Raw genomic sequence first — 27,725 nt, 5'->3', positions numbered from 1 at the left:
AAACACAAAAATTAGCTGGGCGTGGTGATGCACATCTGTAATCCCAGCTACTTGGGAGGCTGAGGCAGAAGAATTGCTTGAACCCAGGAGGCAGAAGTTGCAAGTGAGCCAAAATCATGCCACTGCATTCCAGCCTGGGGGACAGAGTGAAACTCTGTCTCAAAAAAAAAAAAGAAAAAAGAAATTCATGCTAGTTTTGTTATAACACCTTAAACTGCAAATGTTATGGCCACAATGCATAATAAGTGCTTAGTTAAAATATGAAAAGCATTAAATTTGTGAGTAGAAGACATAAACAGAAACATGTTTCCATTGACAGCAATCACATTCAGTACTATCTGATGTTTACTGAGGGTCTTGGAACATATCCCCCCGTGGATAAGGGGGAGCTACTGTAAACAGTATAATTTCATCTATTCAAGTTCAAAAACACACAAAACTGGCCGGGTGCGGTGGCTCAAGCCTGTAATCCCAGCACTTTGGGAGGCCGAGACGGGCGGATCACGAGGTCAGGAGATCGAGACCATCCTGGCTAACACGGTGAAACCCCGTCTCTACTAAAAAAAAAAAAACACAAAAAAACTAGCCGGGCGAGGTGGCAGGCGCCTGTAGTCCCAGCTACTCAGGAGGCTGAGGCAGGAGAATGGCGTGAACCCGGGAGGCAGAGCTTGCAGTGAGCCGAGATCCCGCCACTGCACTCCAGCCTGGGCAACAGAGCAAGACTCCGTCTCCAAAAAAAAAAAAAAAAAAAACCCACACAAAACTAAATTATGTTTGGGGCCTTGATAACAGATAATGATTATTACCAAAAGTCAGGATGGCAACTTATCTACTCAGGGAAAGAAGAGGGCTGTGATCAGGAAAGGGTACACACGGGACTTCCGGTGTGAAGGAAATGCTCTTTTTGGACCTGGATGATGGGTATCTATAAAGTTCACTTTTATGATTATTCCTTAAATGTACATACGGGCTGAGTGCAGTGGCTCAGGCCTGTAATCCCAACATTTTGAGAGGCCAGGGTGGTTACACTGCTTGAGTCCAGGGTTCGAGACCAGCCTGGGCAAAATAAGGAGACCCTGCATCTACAAAAACTAAAAATAAATTAGCCAAGTGCAGTGGTGCGCACTTGTGGTCTCAGCTACTCAAGAGGCTGAGGTGGGAGGATCACTTGAGTCCAGGAGGTCAAGGCTTCAGAGAACCATGTTCGTATCACTACTCTCCAGCCTGGGAGTCAGAGCAAATGAGACCCTGTCTTTAAAAAAAAAAAAAAAAGAGGCCGGGCGCGGTGGCTCAAGCCTGTAATCCCAGCACTTTGGGAGGCCGAGACGGGCGGATCACGAGGTCAGGAGATCGAGACCATCCTGGCTAACACGGTGAAACCCCATCTCTACTAAAAAATACAAAAAACTAGCCGGGCGAGGTGGCGTGCGCCTGTAGTCCCAGCTACTTGGGAGGCTGAGGCAGGAGAATGGCGTAAACCCGGGAGGCGGAGCTTGCAGTGAGCTGAGATCCGGCCACTGTACTCCAGCTCGGGTGACAGAGCGAGACTCCGTCTCAAAAAAAAAAAAAAAAAAAAAAAAAAAAAAAAAAAAAGAATGAAAGAAAAGAAAGAATGAATGAAAAAAGAAAGAAAAAAGTGTACATATATGTTTCATGTAGTCTTCCCTATGTATGTGTAGGAAAAGAAATTTATCTTTTCCCCATCTATCCCAGGTTCACAGCTGAGGCCCCTACAACAAAAGACAGATTAACAATAAAAGAGCATAAAAATTTATTTAATGTAATTTTTCTGTGACACAGGAGTCCTCATAAGGAAATGAGGAGCTGAAGAAACAAGAAAGCTTGTGTATTAATATGCTCAGATTTGATGAAGAGTAGACAGTTGAGAAGGAATATAATCGTATGCAATATATAAAATATTTTAAATTTCTTTTTCTTTTTTTTTTTTTTTTTTGAAACGGAGTCTCGCTCTGTCGCCTAGGATGGAGTGCAGTGGCATGACCTCACCTCACTGCAACCTCCGCCTCCCAGGCTCAAGTGATTCTTCTGCCTCAGCCTCCAGTGTAGATGGGACTACAGGAGACTGCCACCATACCCGGCTAATTTTTGTATTTTTGGTAGAGATGGGGTTTCACCATATTGGCCAGGCTGGTCTCGAACTCCTGACCTCGTGATTTGCCCACCGTGGCCTCCCAAAGTGCTAGGATTACAGGCCACCACGCCTGGCATAATACTTTAAATTTCTTTAATGACACACCACCATGCAAAAGCTGTTATTAGGATGAGTTAATCATACAACAAGCCAGGCACAGTTGCTCTCTCCCAAATCTCAGCAATTTGGGAAGCTGAGGTGGGTGGATCACTTCAGGTCAGGAGTTTAAGACCAGCCTGGCCAATATAGTGAAACCCCATCTCTACTAAAAATACAAAAATTAGCCAAGTGTGGTGGCGCACGCCTGTAATCCCAGCTACTCCGGAGGCTGAGGCAGAAGAATTGCTTGAAGCTTGAACCCAGGATGGGGAGATTGCAGTGAGCCAACATCACACCACTGTACTCCAGCCTGGGCAATAAAATGAGATTCTGTCTCAAAAAAAAAAAAAAAAAAAAATTATACAACCGCATAAACCTAAATGGCCTATGTAAATATCTTCATTTGTGATTTGCTAATCATGTCTGTTTGGGATACAATATGCTTTGTCTATAAAGCTTTAATCTAGGAATGTACAGCAAAAACAGTTACGACTAAGCCAAGCTCTTCAAAGACTGAGATTGACTCTAAGAAGAGTAAATCTTTAAAAAATAAGGTAAATATAAAATAGTGATCAACAATAATACATTATAAATACCACTGAACATGCAGAATACCTTATGGACTTCATCTTTAAAATAAGAGCTCTAAATCCTACTGTAATTTAGAAATAAAAATATGAAGACAGAATGAAAGAATCAATACTTCAGAATGCCACTTTGCAGCCAGGCATGGTGGCTGACACCTGTAATCCCAGCACTTTGAGAGGCCGAGGCGGGTGGATCATGAGGTCAGGAGATGGAGACCATCCTGGCTAACATGGTGAAACCCCGTCTCTACTAAAAATACAAAAACAAAATTAGCCGGCGTGGTGGTGGGTGCCTGTAGTCCCAGCTACTAGGGATGCTGAGCTTACAGTGAGCTGAGATCGCACCACTGACTCCAGCCTGGGCGACGGAGCGAGACTCCGCCTCAAAAAAAAGAAAAAAGAAAAAAGAATACCACTTTGCATTTGAAGAGAACTCTATATGTTACAGGTGCTGCTATGAATACCCTCTCTTTGTACTTGTGAACCCAAAAGTATCTAAGCAGGTCTCAATCAATTTAGAAAGTTTGCTCTGCAAGCCAGGAACAGTGGCTCACGCCTGTAATCCCAGCACTTTGGGGAGGCTGAGGCAGGTGATCACCTGAGGTCAGGAGTTCGAGACCAGCCTGGTCAATATGGTGAAACCCCGGCTCTACTAAAAACACAAAACTTAGCCAGGCATGGTGTTGCACACCTGTAATCCCAGCTACTCGGGAGGCTGAGACATGAGAATTGCCTGAACCTGGGAGATGGAGGTTGCAGTGAGCCGAGATCACGCCACTGCAATCCAGCCTGGGCAACAGAGCAAGACTCTGCCTCAAATAAATAAATAAATAAACAAACAAACAAATAAGTAAGTTTATTTTGCCAAAGTTAAGGATGCAGCCTGGACGATATGTGCCCAAGGTAATCAGGGTACAGCTCGCTTTTATCCTTTTTAGGGAGACATAATACATCAATCAATACCTGTAAGTTGGCCAGGCATGGTAGCTCACACCTATAATCCTAGTATTTTGGGAGGCCAAGGTGGATGGATCACCTGAGGTTGGGAGTTTGAGACCAGCCTGACCAACATGGAGAAACCCCATCTCTACTAAAAACACAAAATTAGCTGGGTGTGGTGGTGCATACCTGTAATCCCAGCTACTCGGGCGGCTGAGGCAGGAGAACCACTTGAACCTGGGAGGTGGAGGTTGTAGGGAGCTGAGATTGTGCCATTGCACTCCAGTCTGGGCAATAAGAGTGAAACTCTGTCTCAAAAACAAAACAAAACCAACCAACCAAACAAACAAAACACCTGTAAGGTGTACACTGGTTTGATCTGGAAAGGCAGGACAACTCAAAGCAGGGTCTTCCAGGTTACAGGTAGATTTAAAGTTTTTCTGATTGGCAGTTGGTTGAAAGAGTTAAGTTATCATCTAAAGACCTGGAAATCGGCCGAGTGCAGTAGCTCAGCCCAGCACTTTGAGGGGCTGAGGTGGGCAGATCACTTGAGGTCAGGAGTTTGAGACCAGCCTAGCCAACATGATGAAATCCTGTCCCTACTAAAAATACAAAAAACAATTACCCAGGTGTGTTGGCACACACCTGTAGTCCCAGCTACTTGGGAGGCTGAGGCAGGAGAATCGCTTGAACCCAGGAGGCAGAGGTTGCAGTGAACCAAGATCACACCACTGTACTCCAGCCTGGGCAACAGAGTGAGACTCCCTCTCAAAAAAAAAAAAAAAAAAAAAAAATAGACCTGGAAATCAATAGAAAGGAATGTCTGGGTTAGGAAGGAGACCAAGTTTTATCATGCTGATGAAGCCCCCAGGTAGCAAGCTTAAGAGAGAATAGATTGTAAATGTTTCTTAACAGACTTAAGGTGAGTCTTGATGTTAAGGCTGGTTGGCTTTTCCTGAATTCCAAAAGGGCGGAGGGTATAACAAGGCATGTCCAACCCCTGCTTCCCAAGATGGCTTGAACTGTTTTTTCAGGTTAACTTCGGAATGCCCTTGGCTAAGAGGAGAGGACCATTCAGATGGTTGGGGGGTGCTTAGAATTTTATTTTTGGTTTACACACTATACTCAATTTCCAATCAAGGAAAATGGGACATCTGTATTAAAGTGTAACAACAATTCTGTGGCAGAAATTCAACACTCTGAGTTGATGACATATTATAGTCTCATTTAATAGCAAATAACTAATTAGTAGTATGGGTCAATCTGTAAGGATTTTATACACACATACATATACACACATACATCTGCTAAAGAAAATCTCTTCCTATATACATAAAAATTCCACAGAACTTTTTTAGCATTCAAAGCAACAAACATCTTTATAGATAATATTTTATAACAATCTCTCTATATTTATATTCTCTCTAGAAACAAACCTAGGTTCATGGCTTGACAACAATATTTCACAGGATACTTTCCTGCCTTTGTTTTGTTTTGTTTTGTTTTGTTTTCTGAGATGGAGTTTTGCTCTTATTGTCCAGGCTGGAGTACAATGGTGCGATCTCAGCTCACTGCAACCTCCACCTCCTGGGTTCAAGCAATTCTCCTGCCTCAGCCTCCCGAGTAGCTGGGATTACAGGTACGCACCATCACGCCTGGCTAATTTTGTATTTTTAGTAGAGACAAGGTTTCTCCATGTTGGCCAGGCTGGTCTCGAACTCCCGACCTCAGGTGATCCGCCCTCCTTGGCCTCCCAAAGTGCTGGGATTACAGGCGTGAGCCACCGCACCCGGTCTTCTGCCTTTTTTTTTTTTTTAAACCTTTATTTCAATTTCTAATTGCTCAAGTACTTTTTAAGAAGAATCTCCCTTGCTTACTTGAAGATGTTGTCTTAAACTTTGGGACTTAAAGCAAAATTAGAAGATCACAAATGAAAGTGCTACTGAACATATACATAAATATGTTCTGCTGTTGTTAGATTTTGTTTTGTTCTGTTTCAATAAGCTGAGGCTCAGAAAGTTAAGTATCTTACTCTAGGTAATATAGCTAATCATTTCCAGATACCAGATCATAACCAACTTGACCTCTTATTGGCCATCAATTTTGCAGTCAATCAGAAGTATGTTTTATTCCTGACGTGGCAACTCTGTGCTTCCATAAAGTAGATGATTACACTATCGCAAATGACTATAATGAGAATTAAATGAAATAATACTTGTAAAATGCTGAGTACAATGCCTAACATGCAGCAAATTATGAATAAATATTTGTTTTGAGAAGTTTGGCAGGACTGGTTTCACAAGATACAGATCACAAAGACCCCGCTAATAAAACAGGATGCAGTAAAGAACCAGCCAAACCCCACCAAAACCAAGATGACAATGAAAATAAGCTACCATCATCCTCACTGCTCATTATACGCCAATTATAACACATTAGCATGCTAAAAGGAACTCCCACCAGCATCACGACAGTTTATGACTGCCACAGCAATGTCTGGAAGTTACCCTATATGGCCAGAAAGGGGGAAGAACTCTCAATTCCAGGAATTTCCCACCCAGTTCCCTAGAAAACTCATAAATAATCCACCCTATAGTTAGCATATAATCAAGAAATAATCATGAATAAAACCAGCCAGCAGCCCATGAGGGCTGCTCTGCCTATGAAGTAGTCACTCATTTATCCCTTTACTTTCTTAATAAACTTGCTCACTTTACTCTACGCTTGCTCTTGAATTCTTTCTTGGGCAAAGCCAAGAATCCACATGGCCTCCTGGGCTGAATCCCAACTGTGGGGTTTGCTCTGTGATAGTTTGAAAGGTAATATAAGAGAATACTGCTGATGGTGATGATAATTTAAATTATTTACCTAACAGTTACACTGTAATATATATGAGTAGTTTAGAGATGATTTAAAGTATATAGGAGGATGTGCACAGGTTATATGCAAATACTACACAATTTTATCTAAATGACTTGAGCATCTGTGGATTTTGGTATCCGAGGGGGTCCTGGAACCAATCCTCACAGATATCGTGGAACTACTGTATTATTTTAAGTAATATAATTTTAACTGGTCGGGCATGGTGACTTACGCCTGTAATCCCAGAACTTTAGGAGGTCAACGTGGGTGGATCACCTGAGGTCAGGAGTTCAAGACCAGCCTGGTCAACATGGTGAAACTCTGTCTCTACTAAAAATTTAAAAATTAGCTGGGCGTGGTGGTGCATGCCTGTAGTCCCAACTACTCAGGAGGCTGAGGCAGGAGAATTGCTTGAACCTGGGAGGTGGAGGTTGCAGTGAGCCAAGATTGCGCCACCTCACTCCAGCCTAGACAACAGAGTGAGACTCCATCTCAAAAAAAAAAAAAAGAAAGAAAGAAATTTCACTAAAATGTTACATAACTATTTAAACCTAAATATCTTCCCTTTAATGCAAATATTTAATTAAAATTAAAAAGTAAGGCCGGGCACAGTGGCTCATGCCTGTAATTCCAGCACTCTGGAAGGCCAAAGTGGGTGGATCACCTGAGGTCAGGAGTTCAAGACCAGCCTGGCCAACACAGTGAAACCCCATCTCTACTGAAAATACAAAAAAATTTGCTGGGCGTGGTGGTGGACGTCTGTAATTCCAGCTACTCGGGAAGCTGAGGCAGGAGAATCTCTTGAACCCGGGAGGCAGAGGTTGCAGTGAGCTGAGATCGCGCCACTGCACTCCAGCCTGGGCAACAAGAGTGAAACGACATCTCAAAAACTAATTTTTTTAAGTAAGACTTAATCATGGGCCGGGCGCGGTGGCTCAAGCCTGTAATCCCAGCACTTTGGGAGGCCGAGACGGGAGGATCACGAGGTCAGGAGATCAAGACCATCCTGGCTAACACGGTGAAAGCCCGTCTCTACTAAAAAAAAAAATACAAAAAACTAGCCGGGCGAGGTGGCGGGCGCCTGTAGTCCCAGCTACTCAGGAGGCTGAGGCGGGAGAATGGCGTAAACCCGGGAGGCGGAGCTTGCAGTGAGCTGAGATCTGGCCACTGTACTCCAGCCCGGGCGACAGAGCCAGACTCCGTCTCAAAAAAAAAAAGACTTAATCATGAACTTATCTATCCTTGCTATTTGTAATACTGTGATTTATAATAAGAAATATATATATATGTAGGTCTTCATTCCATTTCCTGGCAGCACCTAAAACCTTTGAAACCTCTGAAGTGATGTGTCTTTTTCTGTCCTAATGAGATGACTGATGGTGGGGATGGGGGCTTCAAAATAGTCCCAGGAGGAGGGCTGATTTCCTGTGCAACCAACCATGTGATTAGAAAGTTGGTACTTTCAGTCTGGGTGGGATTTCAGTCCTGGCCTCCAGGGAAAGGAGAGAGACTGAAGACTGAGCACATTATCCTGGCCAACGACTTAATCAATCTTGCCTACATAATGAGGTCTCCATAAAAACCTAAAAGGACCATTCCAACAGCTTCCAGGCTGGGGAACTCATGAAGGTATAAGGAGCCTGGCATATATAACCTTCCCCTATACCTTGCCCTATGCAACTCTTACATCTGGCTGTTTCTTAGTTTTATCCTTTTAAGATATGCAAGTTATAGGCCGGTCACGGTGGCTCACGCCTACAATCCCAATAGTTTGGGAGGTCAATGTGGGCGGATGAGAGGAGGTCAGGAGTTCGAGACCAGCCTGGCCAACATGGTGAAACCCTGTCTCTTCTAAAAATACAAAAATTAGCCAGGCATCGTGGCACAAGCCTATAATCGCAGCTACTCGGGAGGCTGAGGCATGAAAATAGCTTGAATCTGGTAGGCAGACGTTGGAGTGAGCCGAAATCGTGCCATTACACTCCAGCCTGGGCAACAAGAGTGAAACTGTTTCAAAAGGAAAAAAAAGAAAAAAAAAAAAGGAGTTGGGCGTGGTGGCTCACGCCTGTAATCCCACCACTTTGGGGGGCCAAGGCAGGTGGATCACGAGGTCAGGAGATCGAGACCATCCTGGCCAACATGGTGAAACCCCGTCTCTACTAAAATACAAAAAATTATCTGGGCGTGGTGGTGCACCTGTAGTCTCAGCTACTCCGGAGGCTGAGGCAGGGGAATCGCTTGACCCTGGGAAGCAGAGGTTGCGGTGAGCCAAGATCGCACCACTGCACTCCAGCCTGGGCAACAAGAGCGAAACTCCATCTCAAAAAAAACGATAAGCAAGGTATAGTAAGTAAAGTGCTTTCTTGAGTCCTGTGAGCTGCTGTAGCAAATGACCAAACCCAAGAAGGAGGTTTTGGGAACCTCCAGTTCACAGTGAGGTTGGACAGAAGTGGGTAACTTGGGAGCCTACTGCATGTGATCAGCATCTAAGGGGGAACAGTTTAGTGAGACCCAATCCTTAACCTGTGGGGGGTCTACACTAACTCTAGTTAGTACAAGAATTGAACTGAACTGTAGGACAATCAACTAGTATCAGATATTGGTTAGTGTGGGAAATAATCCACACATCTCGTGTAGGCAGTGAAGTGCTGAGTGACTGCGTGTTATGAGTGAGAGTAAAGAGAGGTGAAAATTTTGTTTTTCTTATACAGATTGTTTTTTCCTTTATACTGTTCTAATCAAAGAAAAGGCTTTTTTTTTTTTTTTTTTTTTTTGAGACAGGGTGTCTCACCCTGTCACCCAAGCTGGAGTGCAGTGGTGCGATCTCAGCTCACTGCAACCTCCACCTCCTGGATTCAAGCAATTCTCCTGCTTCAGCCTCCCAAGTAGCTAGGATTACAGGCATGTGCCACCACATCCAGCTAATTTTTGTAGTTTTTTTAGTGGAGACAAAGTTTCGCCATGTTGGCCAGCTGGTCTCAAACTCTTAGCCTCAAGTGATCCACCCATGTCGGCAGCCCGAAGTGCTGGGATTACAGGCGTGAGCCACCTCTCCTGGCCAAAATGCTTCTTTTTGTCTAACCTAAATACCATTTGAATCCTTTTCAAAAAATGAGGAAAGGACTTGAATAGACATTTCTCCAAAGATGTACAAATGGTCAATAAACACATGAAAAGATGCTCAACATCATCAATCATTAGGCAAAAGCAAATTAAAACCATAATGAGGTATTATTCACACCCAGAACAGAGTATCTATTATCAAAAAACTAGAATATTTTTCAGAGAAAATGTGGAGAAATTGGGACCTTTGTGCATTGTAGGTGGGAATGTAAAATAATGCAGCCATTGTTAGTCGAATTAAGTTTGGCCTAAAGCTGCCTTCGTACATATTTTAAGGTTGGCCTAAATGTTTCTCCATACTTAGCTGTAACCTAACGATGTATAAATAGACCTACTCTTGTAGCAAGTACCCAAGTCTCAGCCAATCACAGGCACCCAACTGTTCAAACCAAGTTCAAATAAAGCAAACTCTAGCTGTAACCAATCCAGCCATTTCTGGACCTCACTCCTGTTTTCTGTCTATGAATGTTATCTGACCATGAAGCAGCCCTAGAGTTGCTCTGAATCTATTCTGGTTTTGAGGGCTGGCCAATTCACAAATCATTCTTTGCACAAATAAGCTGTTAAATTTAATTTGTGTAAAGTGTTTTAACAGTATGTATACACAATGGAATATTATTCAGCCATTAAAAAGGAAGGAAATTCTGGCATATGGTACAATATGGATAGACTCAAAAGAACAAATACCTTATGATTCGACTTATATGAGGTACCTAAAATAGTAAAAATTCAGAGACAGAAGGTAGATTAATGGTTACCAAGAGCTTGGAAGAGGGAAAATGGGAAGTTATTGTTTAAAGGGTTCAGAGTTTCTGTTTAGAGATTATGACAAAGTTCTGAAAATGGATAGTGGCAATGGTTGCATGACATGTTGAATGTATTTAATGACAATGAAGTATACATTAAAAAGTGGTCACGCCAGGCATGATGGCTCATATCTATAATCCCCATGCTTTGGGAGGTCAACGTGGGATCACTGGAGGTCAGGAGTTTAAGACCAGCTTAGGCAACACAGTGAGACTCCATCCCTACAAAAATTTTTAAAACTGCTTTGGCATGGTGGTACACACCTATAATAGTCCCAGCTACTCAGGAAGCTGAGGCAGAGGGATCACTTGAGTCCAGGAGATTGAGACTACAGTGAGTTATGATCACACCACTGTACTCCAGCATAAGTAACAGAGTGACATACTCTCTCAAAAAAAAAAAAAAAAACCAGTAGTTAAAAAAGTAAATTTTATGTTATATATATTTTATGACACTTTTTTTAAAGAAAAATGTATCTAGTCCAAATTATGTGGAATATGGCAACTGATTCATCATTTATCCGATATTTAAAATTTTAAGAGAACAAAAACTGCCAAGGATGGTGTAATTAGAGAGAATTTACTAAAAAGACTGTTTGCAAAGACACAAGCAGAGTTAACAAAAACCAACAAGAGATAGTAAAGCACTCTGAACATAAAGAATGGAAAGACAGTAGGCCTTAGTGGGCCAGGGAAGGTAATACTGGAATTACCAGAACTCAGTCAACTGTAGTTACAGCTTTGGGAAACAGCTGACAGAAGCTGTGTGGCCTTCAGCAGAGGAATACAACTATTACCACTGACAAGGAGGGAGCCAGGGAAATACACACCCAGACATCACTGTCCTCCCACCTGCTGTCTTCACTAAACCCTATTGGATAACAAAAGGAAAAGAGTTTATGGATGTAGCTTATAAAAGGCAACCTCTTAGAGCATAAAGCTGAGTGGCGAAGGTGAATACAGAGGGGCAAATGGAGACTATGTAGTACAACATGATACATTACTTTACCTCATATTTCTATTTTACTAGCCAAAGGAAAAACTGTAATAAACATGCTTATCAGTACAAAGAAAAACTTCCTGCTGCCACAAAAAAGTAGGCAAGTAACTGGATTAAAATCTAAGATTTTTGTTGTTTAAAAAAAAACAGGCCAGGTGTGGTTGCTCACACCTGTAATCCCAGCACTTTGGGAGGCTGAGGTGGGCAGATCACCTGAGATCAGGAGTTCGAGACCACCCTGGCAAACATGGCAAAACCCCGTCTCCACTAAAAATCCAAAAATTAGCTGGGTGTGATGGTGCGTGCCTGTAACCCCAGCTACTCGGGAGGCTGAGGCAGGAGAATTGCTTGAACCTGGGCAGCAGAGATTGCAGTGACTCCATCTCAAAAAAAAAAAACTAAAAAGAAAGCCCTGCATTAAGAAATAAGATAAAAGTGAAAAGAAAGAAAGAAAAAAACCCAGTTTTGACGAGAGATATATGGTCTACCCCAATACTCTCAAACACTGAAAATAACAGACTAAAGGAGTGATATATTAGAATATTAGAGCTGAAAGAGTCCTTAACATTTTTCAAAATTTCAGTATGAGAGGGAACAGTCCAGGGAGGTGATAAGCAACTCCATCACTGTCATAAAGCTCTCTGGGCACTGCGGTGTGTTCCTATAGTCTCGGCTGCTTGGGAAAATGAGGCAGATGGATCACTTGAGGCCAGGAGTTTGAAGCTACAGTGCTACACAGTGACTGTGAATAGCCACTGCACTCCTGCCTGAGCAACACAGTGAAACCTTATCTCTTAAAAACCAACCAACCAAAAACAAACAAACAAAGAATCACAAAGCTAGATAACAGCGAAATTGGAAACCCAAACCAGATTTGGTAACTCCTTTCCTCATCGTCTTCCTATCAAACTATGCTACAGAAAAAAATCTGTGTATGTGCTTAATATTGGGAAAATCAACTAGTAAATAGGCTTAAAGAATTAAATAAAATCCCAGACTCATAAGGCTAAAATGTTTAATTTCTTATAGAACTCCAGATTTCCCACAATAACACTAGAGTCTGCCATCTATTTTCTTAACCAAAAAAAAAAAAAAAGACTCTTCGTGAATCTTAACACAGTACACAAAGTATTTCAGGAGCTGACCAGACTTTAATCTGAGCCTAAAGAAAACATGCAGTTGAAAAGGAAATTATTAATGAGTTAGGAGCCATTTTCCTATAGAGCATGAAATTAAAACCTCTAGGCTAAGAGTAATGGCAGTTATGCCAAGGCTTTGACAGTCGAATTACTCTTTCAAAAGGGTGGAATATAGCCAGGTTTAGTGGCTTATGCCTATAATCCCAGAGCTTTGGTGGCTGAGGCAGAAGAATCACTTGAGGCCAGGAGTTCCTAACCACCCTGGGCAAGATAGCAAGACCCTGTCTCACAAAAAACAATTTAAAAAAATTAGCCAGGCAAGGTGGCATATGCATGTAGTCATAGCTACTCAGGAGGCTGAGGCAGGAGGACTCTTTGTGCCTAGGAGTTTGAAGCTGCAGTGAATTATGATTGCACCATGGTACTTTAGCCTGGGTGACAGAGTGAGACTCTGTCTCAAAAAAAAAAGTTGGGATATACATGAAGAAGAATGCATACTCCACTGGTGAAGACGACACAAAATTCACTTCCTAAAATGCATACGAATTACATACAAAGAATAAAAAAGAGAGAGAGAAAAGATGCAGTATCTATAAGACAAAATCTATAATATAAAGAAAAACTAGAAATATTAAAGATTGAAAGTAATTATTTATAAAAATAAAAGCAAGTTGTTTAAATGACCTGTTTTTCAGAAAAAAATATTAACATCAAACCTTTATAGCTTATTTTAAAACTTTCAAACATGCAGGAAATTTCAAAGACTACTATTATGAACACCATATGTGCATTACTTAAATTCAACAATTAACATCTTGATATACTTGCTTCATCCATTTATCTATATAGCTATTCAACAAACTATTTTTTATGTTGAATCATTTCAAAGTAAATTACAGACATCATTAGGAGAAACATTTTACCTCTAATTTTTTTTATTTTTATTTTTTTTTAGAGACAGGGTTTTGCTCTGTCACTCAGGCTATAGTGCAGTGGCATGCTCATAGCACACTGCAGCCTCAAAAGCCTAGGTTTAAGTAGTCCTCCTGCCTTAGCCTCCCAAGTGGCTAGGAACTACAGGGATGTGACAACACGCCTGGATAATTTTTTTTTTTTATTTTTTGTAGAGCTGAGGACCCACTATGTCGTCCAGGCTGGTCTCCAACTCCCGGCCTCAAGTGATCCTCCCACCTCAGCTTCCTAAAGCTCTGGGATTATGAGCGTGAGCCACCACACCTGGCTGTACCCTATATTCTCCTACACAACTACAATATTTTCTGCTACATAACTACATTATCAAATTTATTCAAATTGATAATTACCTAATATCTTCCAATACTAGAACACATAGAAACTTCCCCAAAATTTACAGCTGATTTTTCAAACAAGGATCCATACAAATATGACACATTATCTTTGGTTTTCTCTAGACAGTCTCTCTTAATCTAGAAGAGTTCCTCACACATAACCCTTTTCTCCCCTTACAACTTTAGTTTTTGTTGTGTTAAAATACACCTAACAGGCTGGGCACAGTGGTTCACGCCTGTAATCCCAGCACTTTGGCAGGCTGAGGCGGGGGGATCCACCTGAGGTCAGGAGTTCAAGACCAGCCTGGCCAATACGGCGAAACCCCCGTCTCAACTAAAAATACAAAAAAAGTAGCTGGGCATGGTGGCGGGCGCCTGTCCCGGCTATTTGGGAGGCTGAGGCAGGAGAATCGCTTGAACTAGGAGGTAGAGGTTGCAGTGACCCAAGATTGCGCCATTGCACTCCAGCCTGGGCAACAAGAGCAAAACTCTGTCCCAAAAACAACAACAACAACAACAACAAAAAACACATAATATAAAATTTACCCATACTCATTCAAATGGCTATTATCTAAATTAAAAAAAAAAAAAAACAGAAAACAAGTGTTGACAAGGATGTGTAGAAACTGAAACCCTTGTACCCTGCTGATAGGAATATAAAATAGTGCAGGCACTACAGAAAAAGTATGGCAGCTCCTCAAAAAATTAAACATAGAATTACCATATGATCCAGCAATTCCACTTCTCGGTATATTTCCAAAGGAATTGAAAGGAGGGACCTGAATAGATATTTGTACAGCCATGCTCAAAGCAGCATTGTGCACAATAGCCAAATGGCGGAAGCAACCCATGTGTCCATCGATGGACGAATGGATAAGTAAAATGTGACACATACATACAAGGAATATTATTCAGCCTTTTTTTTTCTTAATTATGGCAAGATTTCATCATGTCATTTAACCTTCAAAAGGAAATTCTAGCATATGCTACAACATAGATGAACCTGAAGGATACTATGCTAAGAGAAACAAACCAATAAAAAAAGACAAATACTTCATGATTTCACTTACATGAAGCACCTAGCATAGTCAAATCATAGAGACAGAAACTACAATGATGGATGCCAGAGGTTTCAGGGAGAGGGAAATGAGGAATGAGCATTTCATGAGTATGGAGTTTCAGTTTGGGAAATAGTTTTGGAAATGAATGCTAGTGATGGTTGCATAACAATGTGAATGTACTTAATGCCACTGTACACTTAAAAATTATTAAAATGGCAAATCTTTAAGCTGTGCTAAAATATACATAACAGAAAATTGACCATTTTGACCACTTTTAAGCATACAATTCAGTAGCATATACACTCACCATGTTGTACAATCACAGCACAACCCTAATTTCTGAAGAGAAAAGGGCAAATATATTACAGCATTTTTCACATTGTGGATTTGTCTGATGGCTTCCTTGTGGTGTGGTTTTGTTTCTTTGTGTTTTTTTGAGACGGAGTCCCACTCTGTTGCCCAGGCTAGAATGCAGTGGCATGATCTTGGCTCATTACAACCTCTGCCTCCTGGGCTCAAGTGATACTTGTGTCTCAGCTTCCCCAGTAATTGGGATTACAGGCATGTGCCACCATGCCCAGCTAATTTTTGTATTTTTAGTAGAGACAGGGTTTCACCACTTTGGCCTGGCTGGTCTTGAACTCCTAAACTCAAGCAATCTTCACGCCTTGGCCTCCCAAAGTGCTGGGATTACAGGTGTGAACAACAGCACCACAGCACACTTGTGGTGCGGTATTAAATCTTTCTCTATTCCCTTTTTTTTCCTGTAAACGGAAAGTTACATCTAAAAGTTAGATCACAAATTAAGTATTTTTGGCAAGAATTCTACATAGATTATTTTGTATATTTCATGAGTCTTGACTTAAGGCTTTTTTCTCTGATGTCTAATCTGTCATTAATCCCATTAAATGTATTTTTCATCTCAGACATTATAGTTTCCATCTCCGAAAGTTCCGTTTGAGTCTTTTTATACCTTTCATGTCTCTATTTAACACGTTCAATCTTGGCCAGACGTGGTGGCTCACGTCTGTAATCCCAGCACTTTGGAAGGATGAGGCGGGTGGATCACGAGGTCAGGAGATCAAGACCATCCTGGCTAACACGGTGAAACCCCGTCTCTACTAAAACTACAAAAAATTAGCTGGGTGTGGTAGCATGCACCTGTAGTCCCAGCTACTTGGGAAGCTGAGGCAGAAGAATGGCATGAACCCGGAAGGCGGAGCTTGCAATGAGCCGAGATTGCGCCACTGCACTCCAGCCTGGGCGAGAGAGCAAGACTCCGTCAAAAAAAAAAAAAAAAAAAAAGTTCAATCTTTAGTCTAGTTTCCTGAGCATATGGAATATGCTAACTGTTTTAAATCCCTCTTTACTAATTCTATCATCTGTGTCACTTCTGTTTTGGTTTCTAATTTTTTTTCTCATCAGTATGAGTCACATTTTCCTACTTCTTTGCATGCCTAGTAATTTCCAACTGGATGCCAGACATTGTGAATTTTACCTTGTGTGCTTTCTCATATCCCTATAACTATTTTTGAGCTTTATTCTGGGCCATGATTAAATTAGTAGGGAACAGTTTTGGCCCTTTCAGGTCTTGCTTTTAAGCTTTGTTAGGCTGGGCTGGAGAAGTATTTAGTTCAAGGCTACCCACTATTAGGGCAAAACCCTTAAGAGACTCTACATAGAAACCCCATCTCTACTAAAAATACAAAATTAGCCGGGCGTGGTGGTGCGCATGTGTAATCCCAGCTACTTGGGAGGCTGAGGCAGGAGAATCACTTGAACCTGGGAGGCAGAGGTTGTGGTGAGCCGAGATCGCGCTATTGCACTCCAACCTAGGCAACAAGAGCGAAACTCCATCTAAAAAAAAAAAAAAAGAGAGTCTACACAATGATCTGTAAGATGGTTTCCACTCTGGTTGGTGGGAAAAAAAAAAAACCACTATTCCTAATTCAGCAAGTATTGTTTTATCTGATCTTTTCAAGTGATTACCTTCCTCGCCTCAGAAAGTTTCCTCACATATATCCACTGATCAGTTCTCAGCCGAATACTCGAGAGGGATCCTCGGCAGTTCTCTGAAGTTCTCCCTCTCTGCAGCTATCTCCAGTTTTCTGCCCTGCAAACTCCAGATGCTTTGGCCTCCCCAGACTCCCTCAATTAAGGGAAACTATTGTGCTCTGCCTGGGTTCCCTGTCCCTGTTGTGCAGCTGGAAAACTGTCTAGGCAGCAAGCCACAGCAATCATAGACCTCATCTCATTTCTTTCCTATCTTTCAGGGATCACTCTCCTTAGCTGCACAATGCTCAAAATCTAGACAACCACTGTTTTACACATTTTTGTCTGCTTTTTTAGCTGTTTCAGGCAGGAAGGTAAGCCTAGTCCCTGTTACTACTACTACTTCACCAGAAACGGAAGACCAATTTTCTTTGTCCCTTTTATTCATCTCTTTCTCTGATATTTTAAGGCAACTCAAATATTGTATCATTTCACTGCTATACATTTTCTTATGTCTCTCCAAAAATATGGATTTTTGACATAATCATGTCAGTTATACTCAACCAATTTAACCATTCCTAAGTATGACCTAACACCAGTCCATACTCCAATTTCCTCAATTAAAAAAAAATTGAACAACTGATAGTTTAAACTCTTTTTAATGCTAGCATTTAATAGACACTACTCTGTGAGGGGTACTATGCTAAGTACCGGGGATATCCATTACCTTATTTAGTCCTCAGTAATCCTTTGGGGTAAATATTATTATTACCCCCATTTCACTGATAAGAACACCAAAGCTTGCTGGGCATGGGGGCTGACACCTGTAATCCCAGAACTTTGGGAGGCCGAGGCAGCAGGGTCACTTAAGGCCAGGAGTTTGAAACCAGCCTGTGCAACATATTAAGACCGAGTCTCTACAAAAAAGTTAAAAATTAGCCAAGTGTGATGGCACTTACCTATAGTCCTAGCTACTCAGGAGGCTGAGGTGTAAGGACTGCTTGAGCCCAGGAGTTTGAAGATGCAGTAAACTGTGGTCACACCACTACACTCCAGCCTGGGTGACAGCGTGAGACTCCAACTCAAAACAACAAAAAACCAGCAAAGCTCGAAGCTGTTAAAAAGTTTGCCAAGGCTGGCCGCAGTGGCTCACACCTGTAATCCTAGCACTTTCAGAGGCCGGGGCAGGCAGAGCACTTGAGGTCAGGAGTTAGAGACCGGCCTGGCCAACATGGTAAAACCCCGTCTCTACTAAAAATACAAAAATTAGCCAGGAGTGGTGGCACATGTCTGTAATCCCAGCTACTAGGGAGGCTGACGCAGGAGAATCGCTTGAGTCCAGGAGACGGAGGCTGCAGTGAGCTGAGATCACGCCACTGCACTCCAGCCTGGTCAACAGAGCCAGACTCCGTCTCCAAAAAAAAAAAACACAACTACCAGTTTGCCTAAGGTTATAGCATGGCAAAGGCAGATTTCTCTGATCACAAACACTCTATTTTCTAAAAACAATTGTGTATCTTTATTATTTTTTTGAAATGAGGTCTCATTATATGGCCCAGGCTGGTCTTGAATTCCTGGGGTCAAGCAATCCTCCCCCCTCAGCCTCCAGAATAGCTGACATTACAGGTGTGTGCCACTGCCCTGCCTCCCAATGGAATTGCACTTAACCATTATGCTTCAGTACCATCTCAGGACTTATTAGCATAGAGTATCAGACAATATCAATGCTTACATTGAAAATCAAATTCTAAGATTGCTTAATTTAAACGCTATTGCAGGTCAAAGACCTGAAAAAAATAATGCTACTTTATTTGAAATATATTACAATAAAATCTGCTTAAAATTTAAAAAAATACAACTTTCAAATCTAAATGTGAATTTTAATTGAAAAAGCACAAGAAACTTGGTTGAAATGAAATTAACTATCATCTCTAACTAGAGAATGCAGATTCGTTTAATTATAATGTGCTACCACAGCTCTTGTCAAGTAGAACAGGCTGCGATGACAGAAATATTTTGTATCTGTGCTGTTCAATACAATAGCCACTAGCCATATGTGAGTACTGGGCATCTGAAATATGTCTAGTAAAACTAAGAGAAACTGAATTTTTTATTTTCTTTATTTTTAATGAGCTTAAATCTAAATTGTAATTATCTGTTCATCTGTCCGTTTTCCCCACTAGGCTGTAAGATCCTTGAAGAACAGAACATATTTTCATCTCTCCTTTCAATGTCTCGATACATATTAGAAATCTGTTTGTTGATATGTTGTAGAATATGTGGATGGAATTTTCTAGATGTGTCCAGGTAAATTCTCTAAATATATTAGACTGATAAAGGTTACAAAGTACAGACTTACTTTGTTGGATTATATCCTTTGTCTATTCTGACTTTTAAAAAAGATGAAATATCAGCCAGGCCCGGTGGCTCATGCCTGTAATCCCAGCTCTTTGGGAGGCTGAGGCAGGCAGATCACAAGGTCAGGAGATCGAGACCATTCTGGCTAACGTGGTGAAACCCCGTCTCTACTAAAAATACAAAAAAATTAGCCAGGCGTGGTCGCAGGCACCTGTAGTCCCAGCTACTCAGGAGGGTGAGGCAGGAGAATGGTGTGAACCCGGGAGGCGGAGTTTGCAGTGAGCCGAGATTGCGCCACTGCACTCCAGCCTGGGCAACAGAGCAAGACTCCGTCTCGAAACAATAAATAAATAAAACAGATGATATATCTTATTTACTCATTTATTCACCAAACATGCTCTGAGCTTATACATTTGACAAAGACTCTGTTGTGTACTCGGTATACGATGATGAATAAGACCCAGTTTCTGGCATCAAGAATCACTCAATGTAATAGACAATACATACAATTGCTCCACAAAGTAAGAAGACTACTTTAAACAGATAAAGTAAATTATGAGAACCAACAAGGAAAATAACCACCTGAGGGTAGAGGGAGTTTCTACATACTGAACAATAATTCATTAACCTAGTTTAAAGATGAACAGCAGCTCACCAGTTGGGAGATGGCAGAATGGTGGAGAGGCATTCCAAGTACCACAAATAGCCTATGTAAAGGCATAAAGACACAAAAAGACATGGCGAACAGGGGGAGCAAAAAGTGTCTCATTCTGACTAGAACATGGGAAAACGAGTAGAAAGGGGAGGAGGATAAATTAGAGCTAGATTCTAATACTCTTTTGTGCCATATTACAGTGCTGACTCAATCTTATTAGGATGGTAGGCAAAGTATTCATGTTTACTTTTTTTTAAAAAAGGAAAAAAACAGCTTGCTATTTCCCATACTCAAAGAACAAACTTTAAAAAGCAAAATATAAATTATAATTTTTGCTTATAACAGACACCAAATCCAAATTAACTGTCCAAGCAAGGTTATTAGAATAGGCACTTTAAGATTTTGTTGTTTTTGAGATGGAGTCTCACTCTGTCGCCCAGGCTGGTATACAGTGGTGCCATCTTGGCTCACCGCAACTTCTGCCTCCCGGGTTCAGGCAATTCTCATGCCTCAGCCTCCCAAGTAGCTGGGATTACAGGAGTGTGCCACCACGTCTGGCTAATTTTTTGTATTTTTAGTAGAGACAAGGTTTCCCCATGTTGCTCAGGCTGGATTCAAACTCCTGATCTCAAGCTATTCTCCTGCCTCAGCCTCCCAAAGTACTGGGATTACAGGCATGAGCCACTTCTACTGGCCAAGCACTTCAAGTTTTAAATAAGCAACATTAAATCACTTTGAAGAGAAATGCAAGCACTATTTGTATACTTAACTGATGTGATATCTTTCTCAAATACTACACTAAAGTTTCAATTTTCTCATAGTAAAACCCATCTTGAACTTAATATTAGTCTAGGAAACATTTATGATCTGCAAAAAATTGATCGCCCTGTTAGTTTGAGGAAAAAAAGATGAGTCTACTTCTAGCCATTTCTTGCCTCATAAACAGAACTAAAACACCTCTCCCACGATGTGGCAATATTTAACTTTTCAATGCCAGGTTATTAATTATATTTAATGTCAATCACTTCTCACGGTTGTACAATTCCACAGCTACCTTTTTTTTTATTTTTTCAACTAACATTCTGTTATCTGTTTTACCCACAGGTATCTTATTTACAGGTATCCACTCTATCGTGCTCTTAAAGCAAGACTGGCCAGGTATGGTGGCTCATGTCTGTAATCCCCATATTTTGGGAGGCCAAGGCAGGCGGAATGCTTGAGCCCAGGAGATTGAGACCAGCCTGGGCAACATAGTGAGACCCCGTTTCTACAGAAAAAAATTGTTTTAACGATGAACCATCAGAATAAGGCATAAAGATACAAAACTAATGTTAACTGTAGTTTTAAAGTTAACACCCAGTAACAGCAATTAGTTATAATTATGGTAATTTATTTTACATACCATGTTCAAAATAAAGTGGTTTTGGATTGGTGCAGTGGCTCACACCTGTAATCCCAGCACTTTGGCTGGCAGATCACCTGAGGTCAGGAATTTCAGACCAGCCTGGCCAATATGGTGAAACCCCATCTCTACTTAAAATACAAAAAAAAAAAATAGCCGGCTGTGGTGGCAGGCACCTGTAATCCCAGCTACTCGGGAGGCTAAGGCAGGAGAATTGCTTGAACCCAAGATGTAGAGGTTGCAGTGAGCCAAGAACGCGCCATTGCACTTCAGCCTAGGCGACAAGTGTAAAACTCCACCTCAAAAAATAATAATAATTTTTTAAAAATTAAGTGGTTTCTATACTAACAGTTTAAACATAAAATAATGAAAAGAACCAAGCATTTAATCATATCCACAACATGTATTTAAATATTTAAAACATTTTTATTTACTATGTATTAACTGCAGTTACTAATCAAGTTCACCCACAGAAATAAAAATATCAAGAATTTATTTTAACAAGCTGGCCAATACATAATATATTTAAAGTTATAAAACCTGAATATTCCAGACCAAAGGTACTAAACATGTAATAACAGTACAGATACACACACTGGAAGAGTTTAAATTTTTTCAAATTCTTTAAGTTTTTTTTTTTTGTTTTTTTTTTTTTTTTTTTGAGGCGGAGTCTCGCTCTGTCGCCCAGGCTGGAGTGCAGTGGCCGGATCTCGGCTCACTGCAAGCTCCGCCTCCCGGATTTACGCCATTCTCCTGCCTCAGCCTGCTGAGTAGCTGGGACTACAGGCGCCCGCCACCTCGCCCGGCTAGTTTTTTGTATTTTTTAGTAGAGACGGGGTTTCACTGTGTTAGCCAGGATGGTCTCAATCTCCTGACCTCGTGATCCGCCCATCTCGGCCTCCCAAAGTGCTGGGATTACAGGCTTGAGCCACCGCACCCGGCCAAGTTATTATAATAATAAGCATTAAAAACAGAAAAAAATCAACACGTAAACTGTAAATACAATTTTTTATATTGCAAAAGGAAGCCAAGTTCTCTTTATTTATTTATTTATTTTTTGAGCCAGAGTCTTGCTCTGTCGCCCAGGCTGGAGTGCAGTGGCATGATCTCTGCTCACTGCAAGCTCCGCCTCCTGGGTTCAGGCCATTCTCCTGCCTCAGCCTCCCCGGAGTAGCTGGGACTACAGGCACCCGCCATGACGCCCAGCTAAATTTTTTGAATTTTTTTTTTTTTTTTTTAGTAGAGATGGGGTTTCACCATGTTAGTCAGGACGGTCTCGATCTCCTGACCTCGTGATCTGCCCACCTCGGCCTCCCAAAGTGCTGGGATTACAGGAATGAGCCACCGCGCCCGGCCCCAAGTTCTCTTAATTTAAAAAAAAAAAAAAAAAACCCACGAAAATTATTTTAGTGAACATCTGTTGTTTTTGCCTATCCAGCAACCAATCTCTCTTCTCCAGAAAGTATCACCTCAATTTTTCTTTAGGATCTGTCACCCACCCTTAATTCAAATGGTTTCAAACTTATATCCCTCTCCTTCCCACTCCAGGATAGGGACAAATTCCAAGCCTAGCCACACAAAGCATTCCATCACTCTGGCCACAGGGACTGCCTCTCTAAGATGGGCAAAGACCCAAGTCAGGTCAATGAAACTACCATACAGTGGTGTGCTGGAACTGCAGAGAAAGGGAAGTTCTCTTTCTTCTTGGGTTTCTGAGGTTGAAGGAAGTAAGCCTAGTGCTGGTATTACAATCTTTCCCAGGGAATCAGACTCCAGAACCTTAATTACTTTTCCACACTGAATCCCAAATATGCAAAGGGAACTAGGGGTTACCTGGTAGTAAGAGAAAAGATAAATTAGGACTTTGACTTTCAATATTGTATTTTCCATAATGTTTCCATTTTTCAAAAATAAGCATATTACTTTTATAATAGGAAATTTAAAACATTTAAAAATATTGTCCATGTTTTCTTCTCAAATATGCTCAGATATTCATATTTCAATATCTTAAAAGTATTAACAATTTTCTCATAACTTACCAAAGCACATAGAATATCTATCTAAAAACAATCACCTTCTTCTTCTGGCACAAAATAAAGCTATTACAATATTTTCATTTTTAAATTATGAGTGGGAGGCCAGGTACAGTGGCTCACACCTCTAACCCCAGCACTTGGCAAGGCTGAGGCAGGCGGATCACTTGAGTTCATGGGTTCGAGATCAGCCTAGCCAGCATAGTAAAACCCCATCTACTAAAAATACAAAACTGAACCAGGTGTGGTGGTGCACTCCTGTAATCCCAGCTACTCGGGAGGCTGAGGCAGGAGAATCGCTTGAACCCAGGAGGCAGAGGTTGCAGTGAGCCAAAATCACACCACTGCATTGTAGCCTGGGCAACAAGAGTGAAACTCTGTCAAAAAGACAAGAAAGGGCCAGGCGCGGTGGCTCAAGCCTGTAATCCCAGTACTTTGGGAGGCCGAGACGGGAGGATCACGAGGTCAGGAGATCGAGACCATCCTGGCTAACACGGTGAAACCCCATCTCTACTAAAAAAAATACAAAAAAACTAGCCGGGCGAGGTGGCAGGCGCCTGTAGTCCCAGTTACTCGGGAGGCTGAGGCAGGAGAATGGCGTAAACCTGGGAGACGGAGCTTGCAGTGAGCTGAGATCCGGCCACTGCACTCCAGCCTGGGCAACAGAGAGAGACTCCGTCTCAAAAAAAAGAAAAGACAAGAAAGACAGAGCGAGACTCCATCTCAAAAAAAAAAGACAAGAAAAGAAAAGGGAAGGGGAGGGGAGGAAGGGAGAAAAAGAAAAGAAAGAAAAGAAAAGGAAAAAAGAAAAGAAAAGGAAAATATGAGTGGAAAAAACAGTTTGAGTAAACCTTTTTTTAAAAAACTGGTTCTCGTGGCTAGGCATAGTGGCTTGTACGTATAATCCCAGCACTTTGCAAGGCCAAGGCGGGAGGATCACTTGAGTCTGGGAGTCCAAGACTAGCCTGGGCAGGCCAGGTGTGGTGGCTCAGGCCTGTAATCCCAGCAGTTTGGGAGGCCGAGGCAGGTGGATCACCTGAGGTCAGGAGTTCGAGACTAGCCTGGCCATCATGTAAAACTCCATCTCTACTAAAAATACAAAAAATTAGCCAAATGTGGTGCCTCGCCTGCAGTCCCAGCTACTTGGGAGGCTGAGGCAGGAGAATTGCTTGAACCCGGGAGGTGGAGGTTGCAGTGAGCCGAGATCACACCACTGCACTCCAGCCTGGGCAACAGTGTGAGACTTCTTTCCCACTCCCCAACAAAAGGACCAGCCTTGGCAAAATGGCTGAACCCCATCTCTATTTAATTAATTAGTTAATTAATTAAAAACTGGTTATCATTTTAAAAGGGATACATTTAACAATTGTATATGGAAAAAATGGTTAATGTTCAGCACGTGCTGCAGCCATTGTAAAAATGGCTCAAGAGATAAAGCTAACTTTAAAGATTGAAAGTGGCAAAATTGGGTTTAAAAAAGCTTTATCAATTATATTAGTCCTATAACTCTGAATAGCATAAGATCTGAAGGAGTTGGTCAGTTAAATATTTCAATTATAATTATTTTGCATAATACTGCATTATGGAGAAATTTCATATCGTTTTATTCTTTTGTTGTTGCTGTTTTGAGAGACGGTATCGCTCTGTTGCCCAAGCTGGAGTACAATGGTACGATCACTGCTCACTGCAGCCTCAACCTCGAGGACTCAAGTCATCCTCCTGTCTCAGCCTCCCAAGTAGCCAGGACTACAGTGCACCCAGCTAATTTTTTTGTAGAGATGGTCTTGCCATGTTGCCCAGGCTAGTCTCAAACTCCTGGATTCAAGGGATCCACGTGGCCTCCCAAAGTCCTGGGATTATGGGCTTGAGACACCACACCCAGCCTGTTTTATTCTTAAATACAGGAAAGTTAGTCTGGAGATTCACTTCTTAGGAATGTAAACAATCTACTGAATATAGTAAATATAAAGGAAGACAGCAATAAACACTTTTGTTCTCTTCCATTTATTAGCTTTTATTAGTTTCTATCATTCTTTCCCTTTCTCCCCAGGCACACAAGCCACTCCAGAATATTCACTTTTTGTTAATATTATGTTTTACCACTCTCAGTAAGGACACTTAGAAGATGTCAGGGACACTTGCTTGATACATTAGGTAGCCAGAGTGATGCTCTTAAGTAGAAGAGACAATCAGAGACATACCAACGGTGGGGACAAAGAGTAGCTGGAGTAAAGCCACCTTCTTACAGAAAAGTGGCAATGGGTTCTAAAGTTTTTAGGATAAGGCAACATTCAAAAAGCTCCTTACCTTGTCCACACCAGAAACACAGTAGGTGGGTCATTCTGGCCAACACCTTTGTCTCAAGATGCTGACGTTTATTATTGTCATATGGTCCAATGAAACCTAAACTCTCCTACAGCTATCAACACCGAACTTGTTTCACCTAATGAAATGCAAACTCCTTTCTTAATACTGCTAGATCACTTCCCCACATGCCCAAAAGGGATGTTTTAATATAAACAAAGGCATATCAAAAAAGCCACCCAAACAAGTGCGACAGAAACATTTACTGATAAATAGGAAGAAAATTGGCGTTTCTAAGGTACCACAGGGAGAATAAAATATTTTACTCTAGTCCCTTAGCTATAAGATATTTATTCTATTTATATTTACTAATGGCCACTGTATTTTTTAAGGCATGGTAAAGGGAAGGTAAAGAAACCATCAACCATAAGATTACAGAGAAGTCAACTTAAAGAACAGTTTGTTTTCAACTCTTCTCCTAACATTCACATAGAGTCAATAAAATCTAGCTCTTTCTCAAAACAGCCTATGGCCGGCCAGAATGGGGCGGTGAAAAGAAAACAGGGAGAACGTAATGAAAATGGGAAGGCGCTGGAAAAAGATAAAAACTGAACAGTCCGAGTAACCTGCACTTTGCATTGCTCCTTTGAGTCCTCACTGATTTTCCACTTACTTCGATTCAGTGGTTAATATTTCTCCGTATTAGAAATCCATCTGTGAACTCCCGCACCCACTTCCAACCACATTCACAAATTCCAAGAGAGCCGGTCAAGGCTACTAGAGTGTCCCACTCGCCCGTGAGGAGGGGGGCGTCGGCGCCAAGTTGGGAAGCCGGCACTGGGAGAAGTTATCCCGGGACGGGAGAAGGGACGGGTTGGGGTGAAGAAAAGTGGAGGACGGGAGGCAAGCATGACTACGGACTCCTCTCAGCACCAAAACTGAGCGCATCAGGGAGAGACAGGTATCCCGCCAGACCCGAGAAGTAGCCGGATGCCCGGGACGGACAAACGGCCAGCCTCGGAGCCCAGTTCCCTAAGGCTGTCTCGCCAACCCCCTTCCCCTTCGCCTTCCCTAAATTGCTGTCTCCTCATACCCTCCAGAGTCCGAGACTCACGCGTCCAAGCACGAGCTCCAGCAGCTCCTCGGTCAAAGCCGCCCACCTCTGACAGCCATAGAGATGAAACAGCGGAGACAAACCTCCACCTTCTCCGCCCACCCTCACGTGACTCTCCTAGCCGCTGGGCCTGTCGGGATCTTGGCGACAGGCGTGTGGGAGGGGCACCGACGAAAAGGAATGGGGAGGGGCGGGGAAATCAACGCACCACGCCCCAGCCTCGGACCCCGCCCTAGCCCGGTCACTCCCCCTTACCCGGCTCGCGTTTAGGCGGGAAAGCTGGAGACCTCCCAGAAGTTGTCGGGCATTTCTTCTGGTTTTTTTCCTCTCCACAAGGGTCATAGGAATCTGTTGAGAAATTTATTGTGGCTCATGACACCTCCTCGGTACCCGTTTTCGTGTTGGCTAAGCAAAAAGGAGTTCGTGAAAAGAAAACTGGACCACAGTGAGTTGGAAATTGTTTCTTTCCAACTCCGTTTCGTTTTATCAGAGATAAAATTTTATCAGAGTTAAATGTTCCTGTTTCATAACCTTGAGCCTTTTTTGGATTTAGAAACCCTCACCACTTCCTCCACTGGATGGGTTTTTCAGGTGTTTTATTTGCAGACTAATATTACTGCAGAGTTTATAGTCTCTAAGCCACTAAAAAAACATGTTTTCCCTTGAAGAAGGTTTTTGTTTTTGTTTTTGAGATAGAGTTTCACTTTTGATGCCCAGGCTGGAGTGCAATGGAGCGATCTCGGCTCACCGCAGCCTCCGCCTCCCGGGTTCAAGTGATTCTCCTGCCTCAGC

At 42.0% G+C, this 27,725-nt stretch overlaps 1 protein-coding gene across 2 annotated transcripts in view; it reads right to left on the bottom strand.

Annotated features, from left to right (window-relative positions):
- The window catches only part of MICU1 (mitochondrial calcium uptake 1), a 261,029-nt gene extending 234,026 nt beyond the window's left edge, over positions 1–27,003 (bottom strand). Inside the window, exon 1 of one of the 2 annotated variants that reach the window (XM_028826501.2) lies at positions 26,913–27,003. The gene's annotated coding sequence lies outside the window, so the exon portion shown is untranslated. The remainder of the gene's footprint in view (positions 1–26,912) is intronic. The other variant, XM_015147414.3, reaches the window with a different exon arrangement.
- Positions 27,004–27,725: the final 722 nt, after the last annotated feature.

The sequence above is a fragment of the Macaca mulatta genome, chromosome 9 (genome assembly GCF_049350105.2).
Source record: "Macaca mulatta isolate MMU2019108-1 chromosome 9, T2T-MMU8v2.0, whole genome shotgun sequence".
Taxonomy (NCBI): Eukaryota; Metazoa; Chordata; class Mammalia; order Primates; family Cercopithecidae; genus Macaca; species Macaca mulatta.
Note: the sequence above shows the minus strand (reverse complement) of the source record. Positions and strands in the feature narration are given on the sequence as shown.